Source organism: Notechis scutatus, chromosome 12 (assembly GCF_049901735.1).
Source record: "Notechis scutatus isolate UNSWTSFEM ecotype Mainland chromosome 12, rNotScu1.2, whole genome shotgun sequence".
In the NCBI taxonomy this organism is placed as follows: Eukaryota; Metazoa; Chordata; class Lepidosauria; order Squamata; family Elapidae; genus Notechis; species Notechis scutatus.
This window is the reverse complement of record NC_142020.1, coordinates 9943922-9956604: the sequence shown is the minus strand read 5'-3', so window position 1 is coordinate 9956604 and position 12683 is coordinate 9943922. Positions and strand designations below refer to the sequence as shown.

The 12683-nt window shown below is 35.1% G+C and overlaps 1 protein-coding gene across 2 annotated transcripts in view; it reads right to left on the bottom strand.

The window, feature by feature from the left end:
* Window positions 1–12683, bottom strand: part of NTN3 (netrin 3) — a 120388-nt gene that overhangs the window by 89560 nt on the left and 18145 nt on the right. Inside the window, exon 1 of one of the 2 annotated variants that reach the window (XM_087973256.1) lies at window positions 1840–1924. The exons of the other annotated variant lie outside the window; for it this stretch is intronic. The gene's annotated coding sequence lies outside the window, so the exon portion shown is untranslated. Of the gene's footprint in view, window positions 1–1839; window positions 1925–12683 lie in introns of those variants that run through there. 2 annotated transcript variants of the gene reach the window in all.

The window sequence follows — 12683 nt, the reverse complement described above, 5'->3', positions numbered from 1 at the left end:
TTTAAAAAGAAATGTGGAAAAAATATATAATATATTGTATTACACATCTTAACTGCTGCTAGAATAGCTTACGCTCAATGCTAGAAGCACAACTGTATACCCTCGGATGAACTAAATATTCAAAAAAAATAATGGCATGTGCCGAAATGGACAAATTGACTTTAATGGTACAAGAGAAAGAGGAGTCTGAATACTATAGAACTTGGGGGAAATAGTATAATTGGATCGAATCAAGGCAGATGGAAAATGAAGGGAAGCAACTTTTAGATTAAATGTATGTATTTGCACAAAATTGTATAAATATTTAAATATGCACAAAAGATAGAAATGGATGGAATGGATGCCACAAAACTGTTAATGTCATGATATTTATGTTATGTTTTATTTTTAAAATACACAAAAGACTAATAAAGTTTAATTTCAAAAAAAGAATATCCAGCTGGATTATATATTTCATACGATAATGTTAAATCTAGTACTCAAAACTGAGTACTAGATTTAACGTGATTGTACCAAATATATATAAGTCAGGAAAAGACCAGGTTTTTTGGGGGGTGTGTGTGCGGGTGGGATATCTTTGCAAGCATTTTAGCTTTCTTTCTCCTGACGGTCGAGGAATCCCCAAAGAGGATTGATTCCATAACTTCACTCTCTCCTTCGGTTGAGTCATGCTAAGTCAATATTTTCTCTCGTAACAAAGCAGTAGCTTCCCCAGCTTCCCCCCACCTTTTTTTGATGGAATCCCTCCGTGGAAGGGATGTTGAATCAGCATCAGACAGTGCAGCCTAGAGCTCAAATAATTCCAGCTGCTTCGGTTCCCACTTCTGTTGATATTAGCCTGGCCTTGACCACTGGCCTATGGACAGAGGCCAAAAGACCAGCACTGCCAATCCTTACCTCCCCAGAGTGGATCTTTCGGTGAATGAGCTTTGAAAAAAGTGTGTGTGTGTGTGTGTGAGAGAGAGAGAGAGAGAGAGAGAGCACAGGTGCATGTGTCTTACAGACTAACAGAAACACAGGGGTCTGGAAGAAAATCTTTGGTTGTCGCCTTCCCTTTCTTCTCCTTCTCTCACTCCACATTCTCTTGCTCTTTCTTTCTCCTCATTCTCTTGCCTCCTCCTCCTCCTGCTCTTCTTCTTCTTTTCTCCCTCTTTCCTTTTCTTTCTCTTCATTCTCTCCTTCTACTCCTTTCCCTTCTTTTCCTCTTTCCTTCTTTCTCTTTCTCCCCATTCTCTCTCCTCCTCCTCTTCCTCTCCTCCTCCTTTTCTGCCTCCTCTCTCCCTCTTTCTTCTCCATTCTCTCCTCTTCTTTTTCCTCTCCTCCTTTGCTTCCTCCTCTCTCCCTCTTTCTTTCTCCTCTTTTCCTCTCCTCCTCCTTTTCCTCATGCCTCCCTCTTTCTCATTCTCTCTCCTTTTCCTTTTCCTCCTCTTCCTCCTTGTTTCCCTCCTAGTTTTTTCTTCCATCTCCTCTTTAATTTAATTTTAATTTCTCTTTTAATTTCCTTTCCCTACTTCTCAATTCCATCTTCAAGCCATTTCTCAACTGTAAGTTTCCACTTTTATAATCAGAACATAGTCTATTATTAGATCCTTTCTAGAAGGAATGAAATATGTATGTATGTGTATGTGTGTGTATATATATATATATATATCATTCCTTCTAGAAAGGATCTAATAATAGACTATGTTCTGATTATAAAAGTGGAAACTTACACATATATATGTAGGTCTAGGTGTGTTCGGGTCTTTTCCCGAACACACCTAGACCTACATACCTGTACCCATGAAAATCTATGAATATATATCTATATATTTTTCTTAAGTTTTCATGGGTACTTACATGTATGGTATTCAGCTTTGTTCGGGTATTTTTCTACATCAACAGACAGAAAAATAGCAGCCATCCTAAGAAACCCCAAAGATAAAATTGACCTGGAAAACAAAGGCATATATAAAGTCCCCTGCGCATCATGCCCTGCCACATACATTGGACAGACCAATAGAAGAATAAGTACACACCTGGATGAACACAAAAATGCAGTAAAAAAGCTGGAACCCACTTCCTCACTAGTCCAACACATGAAAGCAACAGGTCATAGCATCGACTTCAATGGCACCAAAACCCTAGCCACTATAGAAAACCCCAGCCACAGAATTATCAGAGAAGCCATAGAGATTGAAAAAAGACCTGAAAGCATGAATAGATGATTCCACTAGACTGTCAATTATTTGGAAGCCTGCACTCACAAACAAAAAAAATCTCCACACCACAAGCCAGGCAAACACCTGGGCACAAACAGATCCCCCCTGATACCTCCAGCTCAAACACACCCCAACCAGGCACCCAGATAAAACCTAGCTTCCAAATAAATGATAGCCGTCCATTTACTCGGAGCCAAGCCGCACTAAAAGCCTCCAATACAGGAACACAATGTTGCCAGCCAATCAAGACAAAAAAAGCTACAAAACAGACAGAAGATATTAGAAACACCAATCAAGCAGAACACAGCAAACTCCAAGACCAATAAACACAGACCAAGACTCCCAACAAATCAGGATGAAGAAAAAAACACACCATTCTGGCACAGCAGTAGGCTAGCCCCAAATTTAAAACTGAAACGGCTGTGAAAGTCTGACTCACAGACGAACACAATACAGAAGCCTGATGATGGCAGATGAGATTCTGCTGAAACATTGCTACAACTTTAAAAGCACAACTATAATGACATGGGAAAATACCCGAACAAAGCTGAATACCATACATAGATACACACATGGATACATACATAGATACATACATAGACACATAGATACATACATACATACATACATACATACATACATATATGTGATGGATTAGTGGGTTAAGCTCACAACTTTCTATGATTTCTGTACTTTAAAGTGCCCTTCCCTAGATTTTAAAAATCTTTTTGGGTGGCCTCAAACACAAATATATCAAGCTAGGAACTATATGGATGACTTTCTAACATTCATGATTAATTAATTTTTTTAGATGATGTATACCCAACCTTTTTCACATAAGATCATTTTGCTTAAAAGAGGTTTAAAAGATACTTAGCCATACCATCTATTATTGGAAGACAGCTGTGTAAGTCTCTGGTAGCAAAACATCAGGAATAAGGACTAAGGTATTTTCTTGAAAGACTCAAGTTTTGGGTGCGGGTGTAGCAAATTTCGTCAAAAACCCAATAACATCCCTGTGTTTTATAAACCTGAACATGATGATATAAGAATCCAGAGTTCAGCCATGGAGAATACGAGGTGAGCTCAAACACCGTAACTATCTTGCTTTTTGAAGTTATTTGAAGATTAAAAATGAGGTTGGCATGAAATGCACTTGCAGCTCCTCCAGAAGCCGAGTACAATAAAACAAGATTTATCGTGCCAGCAAGGCTAACATATCAACACAAAGGCACAACGATGTTCCTGGTGCAAAATTAAATTAAAGCACGGAATTCTAAGATAGTGTTTCTCGAGGTTGGCCTTCATTTCCCAGAATTCCCACTCTGGCTGGGGAATCCTGGGTGTTGAGATCCACACATCTTTTTTTTTTTTTTTTTTAAAATTTTTTTTATTGATTTTAACAACAAATAAAAACACATAAAACATAAAACATAACATAAGAACATCATCATTCTTCATAAATTTACAGACAGTGTATCGGTTGGTTTATCACTTCTTTTTGTGCATCTATTTCATAGTCATCATAATAATTATATTACATAATAGCTCATATTATCAATCAATAATTATATATCCTAATATCCTTATTAAACAATCATTTGACTATAATTTAACTAATTCATGCTTAAGCGAGATAACTATAATTTAGTTAATTTATAACAAATCGTAAAATCATACCAAATCTATCTTAATATAATATTCTAAAAATATTATCAAAACCAAAATATATATATATTCTATTATTATATTGTTTTATCTAACCATTGATAAAAAAGATCCCAAACTTCATAGAATTGTTTATCTTCTTGTTCTCTAATTTCAAATGTCAATCTACTCATTTCAGCACATTCCAATATTTTCTTAATAATTTCTTCCTCTAATGGTATTTTCTCACTCTTCCAATTTCTAGCAAATACAATCCTAGCCGCTGTTAACACATTTACAATCAAATACTTTAAGTTTTTATTAAATATATCAGGTAAGATTCCCAATAGAAAAATCTCTGGTTTCAAATCTATATGTTTTTTTGTCATTTCTTCCAACCATATGCAAATTCTAGTCCAGTATTTCCTGGCCTCCTCACAAGTCCACCACATATGGTAATATGAGCCAGGGATCTGATGACATTTCCAACACTTTTCGGATTTATTCTTGAACATTCTTGCTATTCTTGTCGGGGGAAATGCCACCTGTAAAACATCTTATACAAATTTTCTTTATATGCTACTGACATTGTCATTTTATAATTTTGAGACCACAATTTTTGCCATTTTTCTAAATCAATCCCATATCCAAAGTTCTTCCCCCAAACAATCATTATTTCTTTGACTTGTTCTTCCTCTAATTTAATTTCCAACAAATAACTATATAGTTTTTTAATCACTTTTTCATCAGCACCTGTCAAAATCCCATCTAAATCAGTCAATTTATCATAGAATCCTTCTGTTTTAGAATCTTTAAGATACCTTGAGTGTATTTGCGCATATGAAAACCAATTCATCTTTATATCTTGTTCTTCTAGCTTTTGCATCGTTTTAAGTTCACCCTTTTCATCCAGTATTTCCCCATATCTAACTGTTTGTTCCTTCTTATAAATTATGGGATAGGAAAAAGCTTCAATAGTTGATAACCAAACTGGAATTTTCAAATAACATTGTTTCTTAATTTTCTCCCAATTCAACCATAACGATTCCCGTATATAGTGCCTTCTGAAATAACCCTGCGATTTAGTTCCCTTATACCATAAAAAAGCATGCCAACCCAATAATAAATCATGTCCTTCCAGTGCCAGTAATCTAGACTTTCTTAACGTTATCCATTCTTTAACCCACATTAAATTTGCAGCTTGATAATACAACTCCCAATTAGGAAGGCCAAATCCTCCTCTAATTCTAGCATCCTGTAAAAGTTTTAGTTTTATTCTCGCTTTCTTACCTTGCCATATATACTTCAACACCATTTTATTTAATTCATCAAAATAGTCTTTACCAAGCCTAATTGGTATTGTTTGAAACAAATATAAAATTCTGGGTAAAATATTCATTTTAATTGTTGAGATTCTACCTATCAAAGATAATTGTAGATTTCCCCATTTTTTCAAGTCAGATGCTATCTGCTGTTTAAGTTTAATATAATTATTCTCTTTCAGTGTAGTACATCTTGACGTCAAAATTATCCCCAAGTATTTAACTTTATTCGTAACTTGAATTTTCAATAAGTCTGCCAACTCTTCTCTTTGCCTTAATAACATATTTTTGTCAGAATCTTTGTTTTGTCTTTATTTATTTTCAAGCCAGCCATCTCACCATACGTCTCTATCTTTTCCAGTAGTTTTAAAGCTGTCTCTAGAGGATCTTCCAGAATAAAGACCAAATCGTCCGCAAAGGCTTGCAATTTAAATTCCTCCTTTTTAACTTTCATTCCTTTTATATTTGTATCCTCTCTAATATTTCTATTTAATACTTCCAAAGTCAATACAAATAACAAAGGGGATAGTGGACATCCTTGTCTTGTGCCTTTTTAATATTGATAGAGTCTGTAAATTCTCCATCTATCATCACTTTTGCTGTTTGCTTATAATATATAGCTTCTATTGCTTGAATAAATTTTCTAGCAAAACCCATCTGTTCCAATAATAATAACATAAATCTCCAATTCACGTTATCAAATGCCTTTTGAGCATCTAAAAATATCAAAGCCATTTGCTTTTCAGGGTGTGCCTCATAATATTCCAAAGTGTCCAAAATTACTCTCATGTTGTCTTTAATTTGTCTCTTTGGTAGAAATCCATTCTGATCAGAATGAATAAAATTATTTAAGTATTTTTAAGCCTTTCTGCCAAAATTGAAGCAAAGATTTTATAATCTGCATTCAATAAAGAAATAGGTCTATAATTCTTAATTTGTGATGGGTCAGTCCTTCTTTTGGAATAAGCGTAATATAAGCTTCTGACCATGTTTTAGGTATTTTCTTATTTATCATAACTTCATTCATAATTTCTAACATTGAAATGCTCAGTGGTTCTTGTAATGTTTTATAAAATTCTGCCGGGAAACCATCTGGTCCTGGTGCTTTCCCGTTATTCTGTCTATTAAGTGCTTCAGTTAATTCCATCATTGTTATAGGATTTTCCAACATTTTCCCAGTTTCATCAGATATCTTGGGTAGGTTGGCATTTTGTAAATACTGTTTAATTTTCCCCTCATCAAAATCCTCCTGCTTATATAATTGCGCATAAAAATCTCGAATAATTCTCTTTTTCTCCTTATTACCATGACAGACTAGACCCTGTTCATCCATTAACTGTGGTATTCTCCTTGATTCTTTCTCTTTTCTCAGTTTGTATGCTAACCATCTACCTGGCCTGTTTGCATCCTCAAAATAGTTCTGTTTAGCACTTCTAATTTTTTGCGCCAGTTCTTCTTTCTCTGTTTGATCCATTTTATGTTTAATTATATCCATTTTAAATTTAATATCTTTTTTCTGTGGCATTCTCTGTAATTCTTTTTCCAATTTTTTATAATCATCTTCTAAAGTTTTAATCATTTGCCTCTTTCTAATATTTTTTTTCTTTGTGTATTCCATTATCAGTCCTCTTGCATATGCCTTCATTGTGTCCCAAACATTCTGTATTGAAGTATCTTCTTTTCTGTTTTCATTAAAAAAGAAGGCCAGTTCTTTTTCCATCCACTGTATAAAATCTTTTTCCTTTAAAATAGTATTATTTAATGTCCATCTAGATCTTCTTTTTTGTCCTTTCCATTTAATTGTCATTGAGTTGTGATCTGCCCATGTACTTGTTTCAATATTTATTTCTTGAATATTAGATAATAATTCTGTTGACGTCCAGATCATATCTATTCTGGACCATGATGAATGTCTATTCGAGTAAAAAGTATATTGTTGAGTTTTAGTATTTCTTTCTCTCCATATATCTTTTAGATTTAATTCCTCTATCATTTCAAAAAAGGATTTAGGGAGGATCTTCCTATTTTGTCGTGTTATTTTTGCTGTGTAGTCCAATTCATTGTCTACAATTCCATTAAAATCTCCCATTATAAATATATTAGCGTAGTCCAGTTCAATTATTTTCATATGTAACTTTTTATAGAATCTTTTTTGTTTATCATTCGGAGCATAGATTGCAACCAAAAGTATCTTTGTATTGTTATCCACTATTTCAACCATTAATACTCTTCCATCTTCATCAGTATAAATCAATTTTACTGAAATGGTTTCTTTAATATACAATACCACTCCTCTTTTCTTACACTGGGCCAAAGAAGTAAAAATTTTCCCTATTTTTGGTCGCACCAATAATTGTTGATGTTGTTTTTTAATGTGTACTTCTTGTAAACAAATTATATCAAATTTTAATTTCTCTATTTTATGAAAAATTTTCCTTCTTTTAGTAGCTGAATTCAGTCCATTTATATTCAAAGAAATCAATTTTTTTTCCTCCATAGTTATGATTTATATTTAGGTCTAACGGCCCTCGTTGATCTTACTTCACGTTGTTCTTTAGTCTCCACTTGTCCACCTACTGCACCTTCTTCTTTTCCCATCTCTATTTGGTCCTCTTGAAATTCAGTTAAGGTAGTCTCTTCTTCTATCTCTGTTTCTCTTCTTTTAAAAAATTCCTTATAAAACGATTCTGCTTCATCAATTGAGCCAATTCTGTATCTCTGTTCTTTCCATGTAACCATTAATCCTTCTGGAATCAACCATCTGTAATTCACCTCCTTTTCCAATAATACTTTAGTCAGGAAACGATATTCTCTCCTCATCTCTCTAATTTTTCTGGGTACTTGTTTTAAAACCCCAATCTCTTTATCTCCATATTTCAATGTCTTCTCTCTTGCCGCTTGTAATATCTCATGCTCTGATAGATTTTTTAGTAAATCTAACATGAACTTCTCTTGGTAACTTATTCTCGATGCATATCTTGTAAAAACTCGGTATATCTCATCTATTCCATCCATCATTTTTTCCTCTGTTATTTCCAAAGCTCCAGCCAAGATTTCTATCATTACTGCAGCAAGATCTTGTCCTTTTTCTTCCTCTATATTTTGAAATCTGAGGTAATATTCTGATCTGTCCATCTCCCACTTCACCATCTCATTCTTGTTTGGTTCAAGCGTTGTCACTCTGTCATCAATATTTCCAATTTTCTCATCTCTTTGATTGTCTTTCTCTTCTAATTTTTGCAATTTCTCATCTCTTTGATTGTCTTTCTCTTCCATTTTTTGTAGTTTCTCGTCATACTTCGCCATCATCTGTTGGATATTTTCAATTTTTTGTTCAATACTCCCCATCCTTTGTTCAATACTCATTTTAAGTTCTTGAATTCCTTGCATAACCGTCGTTAGATCCGTTTGTCCTTTATCTTGCTTCGCCATTGTTGAAAGTCGCCTCCAATTGATGGGGAGGCAGGAGCAGAAGTTGATGCGCCAGAAGGTAGAACTTTCTTACTCATTTGAATAACTCGGAATCTTCCCACTCTTTTAATCCAGTTGGCAGTGTAACAATTATAATCCAATTAGGGAAAGGAAAAACGTAAAAAGAAAAATCAGTAAAAAAAAAAAAAAAAAACCAAAAAGCCCAAAATTTAAAAAGGAAAAAAAAGTTTCAAGGAAAAAGAAAAATTGCCACACATCTTAAAGTCGAGAAAGCCCGTTGATATGATACAACATTATGACGGTCTGGTTTCTCTTACAATGTGATCCTGATACAGCATCCCAAATCAACAGAATTGAGCTTAATTTATTGATTAAATCTATATGCGGTCCATCTTGTTTCAAGAGTGATTCACCCCCCCATCTGCCTCATATATCTATTTCTTAAACCAACTTATCTAACTTGCTAATGATCTGGGAGGCCCTCATAATCTTCATACATAGGAAGAAGAATTGAACTTTCCCTGTAAGCATGCAGAATTTGATAATTATGGTCAAATCAAATCAAATGTATTTAAATACAGCCAAGTTAAAAAAGCAAAAGTAAAAACTCAAAAACCAGAGAAAGCGAATGCACCAAATATGATTTGATTGAATAATTAGGAAATGTTACTGGCCGGGAGCAAATAAGAATTCTTACCATGATTATAATAAACTTTCTTATTTTTGCAACAATGCCAACTGGACGCATTTAGAACTTTTACATTTGAGAAATGTTCTTTAAAAACAAGAACAGAGTAAAACCATTTTTTTTTTTGCCTTATTATTTTTGCAGCAAATCTTTCAAAATCCTTTTGATGAGCTATGTTACTAGACCTCATGGAAAAGACATTTCCTCTGTCGGTCTCGTTATTGATCCTATGTCTTGAAATATAAACAGGCATACCTAATTTTCTTTGTATTTAGGTTAGCCCAACCCAAGGCTGAGTACACCCACTTTTCCGCAATGAATTGACCACATCAGTCAAGAGGTGGGTTTGGAATTCGGGCACTATGCCCAGAGTCGAGTTTTCATATTATTTTAATGGTTAAAAAGAGAAGTACAGAACAAGAGAGTTTCAGTAAAACAGCCTCCATCTGTAGGGAAATTGGCTTTTCTCTCTCTCCTTAGATCCTTTTTAAAAAAATAATAATAATTATACTTTCTACACTTTTTAAATCATTACTTTGCTCATGGAGCTAATGGCCTAAATGCTATCTATTGATTTCATTGCATTATTTAGCAGGAATTCTTAACGACTATTTTCAAGAGGCAATTGGACTTTCTTGGGTTTTTTTTTGAAGATGTTTCGCTTCTCCTCCAAGAAGCTTCTTCAGCTCTGGCTGGATGGCGGGGAATGGAACGATTTATATCCCATGCAGACAGCTGGTCATTTGCATTCTTACAGAGAGCCGTTGAGGCCACTTGGAGGTTTGTCTGTGTTCTCAGGGTCACCTGAGTAGTGCAAATAAATGTGTTGTGGAGTTGTGTTTTCTGCAGGATGTTTTCTGCCCTGTGTCCCTGTGTTGTGGAGCAGGAATTCCAAGTAGGCTCCACACCCATTTGCACTACTCAGGTGACCCTGAGGACACAGATAAAGCTCCAAGTGGCCTCAACAACCCTCTAAAAGGATGCAAATGACCAGCTGTCTGTGTATCTAATCACATTTGGCCAATACAGAATACCATTCCGTTTCTATTTCTATTTCTATTCCTATTCCTATTCCTATTCTATTAACAAATGCCTCACTTCGCAACAGAATTTTTGGGCTCAATTTTGGTCTTAATTCAAGGACTACCTGTAATGAGTTCCACAGCCTCAGATTATTTGAAGACATACTTTTAAAAAGTCTATCTGTATTATGTGAGTCCAATCATGTATCTAAAGCATCATAAATCCAGAACAATCTTCCCAAATTTGAAGGGGGCAGAGGATATTTTATTTCCTGTAAGATCTGGGATGTCCCTCTCTCTTCACACTCATCTGAAGATAATTTTATACTAGCGTTTATAATAGGCATAATTTCATAATACTTTGGCTTCTCCTTGCATGCTTTTGCTTGGAAAACCCACATTTTTTTTCCACTCTCCATGGACAGAGAAATGTATTTTTGCTCGATGACACTGTTTTTGTTTTATTTTATCCTGGGAATGCTAAAAGCAACCACGATTGGAAAAAGGCAGGATTTTGCAAGTCAGTCAAGCCACCAAAAAGGACTATTTGGCATGCAAGGTTTCAGATCTGAGCCCTGTTTTCTCAAAACATGGGCCAGCCGTTGTCCACAAGAATATGTAATGAGACAACTCTACGATGGGTTGGGTAGTTTGCCGAATGCTCAGTTCAGCTGGCGTGCCAAGATGCTTCAAAAAGAAGAGAGAATTTGTGGTTGCTTATTAATAAAAGATGACAGGCAGGACAATAACAGAATTATAAGCAATACCAGAAACTCAGAGAGATTCCAGATGAGGAGAATCATTTGCTGACCTTCCTCTACGCTCATAGATCAAGATTATGTCTTCCAAGAACAGAATAACAGAGTGGGAAGGTCTTCTAGAACCTTCCTCACACTATGAAACAGAGGCCCTTCACCCTCGTTCTTCGCTCTCTTCCAGCGTCCAATGTTATTTTGTATTTTTGCCTTATTTGGAAGAGATATCGAAGACGGACGAACATGAAGGCAAGTTCTCAACTCCAAACTACAACTGAGCCCAGAATATCTGCTGCAAAGGGGAGACATCCATTCAGTGAGTTTTAACCCGTTTTACGACCTGGCTTGCCACAGTTGTTCAGCGAAACCGCTAGCAGTTGTTAAGTTAGTAGCAGGGTTCTTAAGGGAATCTGGATCGACTGTGCTTGTCAAAAGATCTCAAAATTACATTATACAGAATACCATTCCGTTTCTATTTCTATTCCTATTCCTATTCCTATTCTATTAACAAATGCCTCACTTAGCAACATAATTTTTGGGCTCTGTTTTGGTCTTAAGTCAAGGACCACCTGTAATAAGTTGCACAGCCTCAGATTATTTGAAGACATACTTTTTAAAAGTCTACCTGTATTATGTGAGTCCACGTGACCTCAGGACACTGCAAGCATCGTAAATACGAGTCTGTTGCCAAGCATCTGAATTTTGATCACGTGACCATGGGGATGCCCCAACAGGTGTAACTGTAAAAAATTGTCATATCACTTTTTTCAGTGCCATTGTAACTTTGAATGGTCACTAAATGAACAGTTGTAAGTCAAGGACCACTTGTGTGCATAGATAGATAGATAGATAGATAGATAGATAGATAGATAGATAGATGGATTGATAGATTGATTGATAGATGGATGGATGGATAGATGATAGATAAATAGATGATATAGACAGATGGATGGATGGAGAGAGAGAGAGAGAGAGATAAATAGTTTGATAGATTATAGATATAGATTGATGGATTGATAGATTGATAGATAGATGGAAAGATGATAAATAGATGATAGATATAGATGGATGGAGAGAGAGAGAGAGAAATAGATTGATAGATGATAGATATAGATCGATGGATTGATTGATAGATAGATAGATGGATAGATGATAGATAAATTGATGATATAGATGGTTGGATGGAGAGAGAGAGAGAGAAATAGATTGATAGATGATATAGATTGATGGATTGATAGATATAGATAAAATAGATGATAGATATAGATATAGATGGATGGATGGATAGATAGATATAGATAGTTAGATGATAGCTAAATAGATGATAGATAGATGATAGGTATAGATAAATGGATAGATCGATAGATAATATGAACATATATGAATATAGAATATCAGAGTTGGAAGGGACCTTGGAGGTCTTCTAGTCCAACCCTCTACTCAAGCACGAGACCCTATACCAATTCAGACAAAGGGTTATCCAATCTCTTCTTAAAAACCTCCAGCATTGGAGCACCCACAACGTCAGGAGGTCAGCCATACCATTGAATGTTCCTCCTTATTATCTTCCTTCTCCCACAGAAACAACCAAGGCGACTGTGTGGCTTTGCACAGCC